At 36.3% G+C, this 7,501-nt stretch overlaps 1 protein-coding gene and 1 pseudogene across 1 annotated transcript in view; both read right to left on the reverse strand.

Moving 5' to 3' along the window:
- LOC105290126 overlaps positions 1-7,501 on the reverse strand; it is a 21,279-nt gene that overhangs the window by 11,859 nt on the left and 1,919 nt on the right. The window lies entirely within an intron of this gene.
- On the reverse strand, positions 2,752-2,870 carry LOC111737950 (annotated as a pseudogene).

Genomic DNA, 7,501 nt, shown 5'->3' on the forward strand with positions numbered 1-7,501 from the left:
TCTCCAAGCTTTCTTTGTGTATATTCTGTTACATTCTTTGAGGAATACAAAGATTTAGAAGAAAATGATAAAAAAAAAAAAAAACCCTGACTCATTCAACCAAAATTGCTCACTTTCCCTTTCTATTGTTGCTTTTCTATAAAGAGATAGTGTCCTGTGCCCAGCTTTTGATATTTTTTAGTGATTTTTCAAAATAAATTTCAGGATTGATCAGTCAGTTTGAGTAGGCATGGCCTAGTCTATTCTAAGCATTTTAATCGAGTATCATTCAACAAAGTAGGAATTCTATAATGATTTTAATTGTTACCATTTATAAAAAGATGTAACTCATGAGTCAAGTCCCCTAAGACCATAGCTCTATTTATATCCACATTTCCAAGGGGCTCCTAGTTACTAGGGAATTCTGTACAAGTTCCTCACAAAATTCACAAGCAAAATGTTTAGAACCGTAACATTTTAAATCTGAGAGGAACCAGAAAAAGTCCATCTGGTCCATCTTTTCCATTTTTCAGATAAATTCTGAGAAGTGACTAGATAGGGACAAAGCGGCGTTAGAATTATGCCAGATCGTTCTTTCCTTTGACCTTTGAAAACATTTTAATCAAAGATTAATCGTAATAAGGGAAGCAGAGGAAAGTTCTCATCCACAAGGCCTCCAAGTGACTGGAAAATCTTAAGATGACTTTGCTTTGGACTTTGTTATTCCATTTAGGGTTTGGCTGTGTTGAATTGTTCTCTGTGCTAGGCCTTATCTATACAGCTTGTTTAAATCTTTGACCTTCATTTAAATTGCTGACACTTTCCTGTTGTTAACTTATCACATTTCTTTACTTATGTCTTCTTTAGTCTAGCAGTGTTTCCTTTTCTTATTCCCAAAAGCTGTTTTGAGATGGATAACAAACTAATGAAAAGGAATGTAGCTATATAACTGTAATTCTTTTATTGCATTCCAAAGTATTTGTTAAGGTATTGCAAAGTGCTAATGAAGAATAATCAAGGTTATATCTTCATTTCTCATTATGCAACATTTAGTCTGGTTTCTAAAAAATTTGGTTCTCTTCTTCAGCTGATTGACACAGGTATGCATTGGACTTGTTTAGAGATGGTGTTCTTTCACAAAAAGAAAATCAACATTATTCCATGGCTCCAGCAGCAATCAACGCCCTTACCTAGCTGGCAAAATGCCACAAGCAAAATCCATTTAGAAAATAAGGATGGTTGGTGGGAGCCTGTGGTATCACCATACAAAATAGAGGCTGAAGTATATGCTCCAACCTCAAAGTATCCCAAAATACGAAGTTCCCACAAATACTAAGTGCTGATTAGCTCGCATCAGTTCTCCATCTTTCTTTAGGATTTGAAAATCAGAAATGCCTTTATTAGAATCACTGGGTCAGTAGGCCATTTAAAATATGCCTTATGTATTTAGCTGGCATTCAGTTTTGAGGTCATTCCCTAGGTTTCGAACTTTGTGTGAAACAGGTGTAACTATGACAGTGTTGCAGAGAAGAGCTAGAGCAGTGAAACATGAAACTATACATCAGTTCTCTGAGTCACAAATCTCAGGCTGCTCTAGAAGAGGGTGATGACTCAGCAGCATTCCATTGGAGTGGTGAAGGGAATGAGGCTGCGGAAGGCTTTTTGCCAGGGCACCAGCCTGTTTGGGGTGCTGAATGATGGAAGACCATCTCGGATCTTCCCACTGCCCAGACGTTAGGTTACTGCCTCAGATTCTTCAACTGGTTCTAAATTGACATCTGATCTGACCTTTGCCAATTTAGCCGACTTTTATTTTAAATATTATAAACAGCCACATCTTATATTTGTCTGTTTTCAAAGCAATAAAAATAACAAAACTTTGAGTAACCTTTCACTGAAGTAAGACAAAATTTCTGTCTATCCCTTGGTTTATGGAGGAGACTGTGAGAAGAAGGGGGTACACCAATACTCAGTTGTACTACTTGAAAACTCTCCTGAAGGCAAGTATTTTCAGTGACCAAATGATCTAATGATTCTGTTGTGATGCCTAGAATTGGTTTATAATCCAATAACTCAGAGTCTCTACTTAGAATGAATAAAACTCAATAAATCATCTTCATTGGACTTATAAAGAGTCCCAGTATTTTCTCCATTACAGGAAGCAGGGAATGGATCCAGTTATATGAAGGTGGAGAGAGAATTGCCGAAGAAGGAAGTCTCACTCAGAGTCCTATAGGGTACAGGTAAGGATTGAAACAGGAGGACAGCGTGTTCCTGAGGAGGTGTGGCCTGCCACCCAATCTGGGAAGACTGACTTTAGGAGGTAGTTCAGCATTAAGGCAAAGGACTTTCTTTTTCTTTTCTCTCTACTTTGGAAAATTCATGTCTAATATCTTATCCAGTCCCAGGAATGAATTGAGCGCAACATTAATCAGTTAAATAATCTTTTGGTATTTATTGACTCAAGTACTATGCTGAGTTCAAAGAGTATAAGATGGTAGCCTCTGCTCCTATCTAGTTGAGGAGGTAAGATACATGAAAAGATAATCTCAGATAAAAATGGATAAGAGATAAAGGAAGTCAGCAGAGAAGAAGTTCATAAGGTGCTACACTAGTCAGGAATGTTAAAAAAAAATGTGGGATTTAAACTGGGCATGAAGGACTCAGGATTTTTTTTTTTTTTTTTTTTTTTTTTTAGGCAAGGCAATCCGTGGTTGACCTCAAAAATTGCAAGGACCTTGTCAGCTTACAGTCCCTTATTTTTATTTTTTACATCTACAGCACCTAGTCTTCCTAGGTGGTCTCCTACCCAAGTACTAACCAGACCCAATCCTGCTTAGCTTCCGAGATCAGACAGGATCAGGCTTGTTCAGGGTAGCATGGCCATAGACGGGACCCATAGGACAAAGAGAGATGGTGAAGATATAGACAGGCATCTGGACACTGGGAATGACATGGAAAAGGCAATTTGCCTGAAACAGAGAGTTCGTATTTGTGGAATAACAAAAATAATGCTGAAAAAGTAGGTCAACAGACTGTTGAAGGGCTTTGAATGCTAGGCACGGGGACTTAGCATTTTATCTCTTGTAGGCATTGGGGAGCCAGTGAAGGTTTTTGAGCATAGACGTGACATGATAAAACGAATCTGGTGGCTGTGTATTTGGATAGATCACAAGCGGACAAGCTAACTGGGATGAATAAAGAATCATGGATGTGATATTAAAATTTTAGGGACCCTTAAGATTCTTGTTCCAGGCAAAAATGAATATTTCTTTCCTTTTAAATCTCTAGAACAGAGCTGTCCAATAGAACTTTTGTGATGATGGAAATGTCCTATGCTGTCCAATATGGTAACCACAAGCCATATGGGCCTATTGAGTACTTGAAATGTGGCTAGTAAAACTGAGGAATTGAATTCTTTATTTTAATTAACTTTGATTTAAACAACCACACATGGCTGGTGGCTACTCTGTTTGATGGCATGGCTCCAGAAGGTAGGACAAAGGCTTTTCATTATGATTCAAAACCACAGCACAGTTACCAAAGTAGACCTTCTCTCTGTTGGAATTGGTGAGGCCCATTTTTTGGTATAATCCACAGTCAACATCAGTTTATCTGATTTATCATAATGGTTCAGTTTTCTGCATATCGAGACCTGAGGGAAAGTATCAATTTGTGCCAATCACTGGCTCTGCTCTTCAGGCAAACTGAGTCACCCCAAAACCTGCCATTTCAATTTACCACTGTGGCCACATATCCCCCAACTGAATAGTCGTTAAATCATTTGTAACCTGCTAAATGCCTACTGTTGCATGGATGTCTTAGACCCACTCTGTGATTTGTCTCTCACTCTAGCACATATGGTAGAAAAGAGAAGTTGCTGGTCACTGTTTGGTGTTGATTAAAGTTACTTTTGCATTTGAGTTTTGAATTAATGGGAAAAATGGTGATTCCAAAATTTCCAAAATAATATAACTTAGAGAACACATTGCACAGTAGGTCAGCTGCATTTTTTAAAAGGTCAGCTTGAATTTAGTGTAAAAACTGAAGCACAAAAACTATGATTTTATCCCATTGGGCATTTAGAATCTGAATACACATACTCACTCCGTCCCTAAGTCTATTTAACCACTGGCTGCCTGTGACTTAAGAGCTCAGTTGATTAAAGCACAGAGCTAACAAGGCCCCTGACCGAAGCTTGCTGTGTTGCATATTCATGACCTTGGTCACAAGAGTGGACCAGGCCAGAGAAGGAATAGTGCAAATCCATCACCACAGCTACTAGCAAAACAAGCAGAAGCTCTGTGAATGGAGGGCAAGAGGTGTCCTCTACTATACAAAAGAAAGTGTTAAAAAACAAAACAAAACAAATGAAAAAATGGGGCATACATGCAAGGTGAATGGTGCTGTTTGCAAAGATTGTACCTTAGACCATTAACTAAATATATTGATAAACATTGTAAGCTGGAACACACAGTAGGACATGTATGTAGTCTGGTTATGATTCACTTAAAATTATGGGACACTAAATAGACACCCTATATGCTAAAATTGATATTTTTCTCATGATATGAAGTCATGGCCTGACACTTGCTTGTTATGTTCTAATGGTAAAATATTTTCAAATTTAAATCTAATGTTACAATTTTTACTCTGTTCTTTACCTATATGAGTCATTCATAAAAGATAATAGCAAAAAAAAAAAAAGATCATAGCAAAATTTAAAATGGAAAAATAATGAGGCATTTTGGTAGTAAAGCTTTTATAATCTGTGTAACATTTAATGAAATGTAAATTCACACACGAACAGCAAGAATCTGGTCTGGCTGTTGGAGATGATTAGTGACATAGAGAATCCCAAATGGTGGATAATCATCAAGATTCTATTGGACTATGAGGCAGAGAGGAGGGTAATTGGGGATGGTGGAAAGGTAGAAGACAAGCTTTCTTTCCTGTGAGATAGCAAATTCCACCTCTGTAGGTCTCATCTGCAAAATGAGAATCGTCTTCCAGATAGCATCACAAAGTAAATGTTTTGCTTTGAGTTTTCTTTTACAAACACTCTACTCCTTATGTGGGAGACAGACTTGTTACTACATTCCTATAATTTTATTTTAATTTTAAATTCTTGGGTAAGAAATATCTTTTTAAAATCAAATTTTAATCTTATTCTTTGCACTCTAACAAAGAATAAATTCTATTTAATAATAGGAGATATAATGTAATTCTTATGTGCTTGGTCCTCTGAGCTAGATTTTTGAGTTCCACTACTTACATTAGGCAAATCATTGAATATCTCAGTGCCTCAGTTTCCACATAAGGATAATTCGATACCTGCCTCACAGAATGAGCAGGATAAAATAATGCATTTAGCACAGGGCCTGGCGATAGTCAATGCTCAGAAAGTGTTATATTTTTAAATGATTTTAATTTCTCAATTTGTCCTCTTCATCTTCAATATATGTATATTTGTGTGTGCACATGTATGACATATATGTATGATACGTATATGTGATAATATGTATATTTTATAATCATGTTATAGTCTCAGGCACAAGTTTTTACAGCTAGAAGGAGTTTATAGATCAAATTCAAACTTCTTGTTGTACCCACGAATAGAGTATGTGCAATTACTGCATTTGTAGTCATTCTGTCAGACTCAGAGGGGTACAGGAATCTGGTTAGTGACAAAAATGATATTCAAACTTGAGACTCCTGGCTTGGGGCTGCGTTCTTTCTGCTTTTCTTCTATTTAATTTTATTTTATTCAAATAACAATAATAACCATTTTCTCTCAATATCATGACATATTTCATAGACTTTTGGTTCTCAGTAAATTATGATATCACAATAATGTGGCTTATTTTCCTCATTGCTGATCTCTTCTATAAATTAGGAAGTTTATCCACTTAAAGGAGTTTATAGTAGTCCCCACTTACCTGTGGGAAATTATATCCCAGGACCCCTAGTGGATGTATGAAACCATGGATCATACCAAACTCTATATATACTGTTTTTCCCTATATATTCGTATCTTTTCACTTAAAGGAAGCACATTATGGCTTCTCTTTGGTATATCCAAATTGCCAGCATCACTAGTCTGGGGCCAATTTTAACTAAAATAAGGGTTACATGAACACAAGCACTGTGATATTGTGACAGTCAATCTGATAAGTGACTAATGGATGGGGAGACACTGGATAGAAAGATGATTCATGTTCAAGCGGGATGGAGTGGGATCATGCAAGATTTCATTACACTACTCAGAATGGCATGTAATTTAAAACTTATGAATTGTTTATTTCGGGAATTTTCCATTTCATATTTTTGAACCACTGTTGACCACAGGTATCTTAAAGCTCAGAAAACGAAACTGCGAAACTACAGATAAGCAGGGGGACTACTGTACAGTCAATCCTTGAACAACACAGGGGTTAGGGGTCCCAGACCTCCAGGCAATTGAAAATCCAAGTATAACTTTTGATGGCCTGAAAACTTAAGTCGTCCCTCAGTATCTGTGGGGTATTGGTTCCAGCCCCCCCCATGGATGTTCAAGTCTACTATATAAAATAGCATACAGCAATGCATACAAGTTGGCCCTCCACATTTGCAGACTCCCGACCACAGATCAGAAACAGTATAGGTATTTATTGAAAACGATCCACATATAAGTGGACCCATGCAACTCAGATTGTGATGATTATGTTGATCAAGGGTCAACTGTATTTGACTTTAATGAAAACTCAGTGATCATCTAAGTAGTCAGCAGAACCTACATCATGATATAGGAAATTCCTCACACTGTATGTTTAAAAACTTCAGATATTGATTTCACTAATATATAATCTAAGATTAAAGCCCTGAACAAGGGCTCATGCTCTATTTTATGCTCCATCACTGACTCACAGTAAGATCTCGGGCAAGTCACTTGACCTTCTTATATTTGTGTGTCAAACTAGCCATACAACTGAATAAAGCATGACCTCATTATATATCCAACAGACTTGAAAGCTAAGATGTGCTTTGATAGCTTAAAGAACTACCAAAAGGTAACTTTAGCTGGTAAATATGAAGAAATTAGAATAAATTTTACTGTAATAAGTAAAAAGATTCTGAAATGTAGTTTTTGGCAAGGAAAGTCATGGAAAGTATTTTATTTTGGGTGAAAGAGGTTAAATGACATAGGGGAAAATATTATTTTAGAGTATGCTTGGTTTTCAAAATCATAGATTGTAGCAGTTTAACCAAAATAATAAGGAATGGAAGAATATTGGAAGCTAATGAATCCTTAATAATTAAAAACATTGCATTTCCCCCTATTTATACAATGTATATCATGTTTTAAAATGTATTTAATTAACTACTATATGAGAAATCTGACAAAAGAATACAAATTAGGAATGAAGCAGTTTTAATGACGTTTGGCCATTTAGATTTGTAACTCAATGGATTATTGAATATTCTTTAAATTGACTTTGTACTACTCTTCTTTCCTCTACTTTCCTATTTCCAACTCTCCAAT

The sequence above is a fragment of the Pteropus vampyrus genome, unplaced genomic scaffold, assembly GCF_000151845.1.
Source record: "Pteropus vampyrus isolate Shadow unplaced genomic scaffold, Pvam_2.0 Scaffold32, whole genome shotgun sequence".
Classification (NCBI taxonomy): Eukaryota; Metazoa; Chordata; class Mammalia; order Chiroptera; family Pteropodidae; genus Pteropus; species Pteropus vampyrus.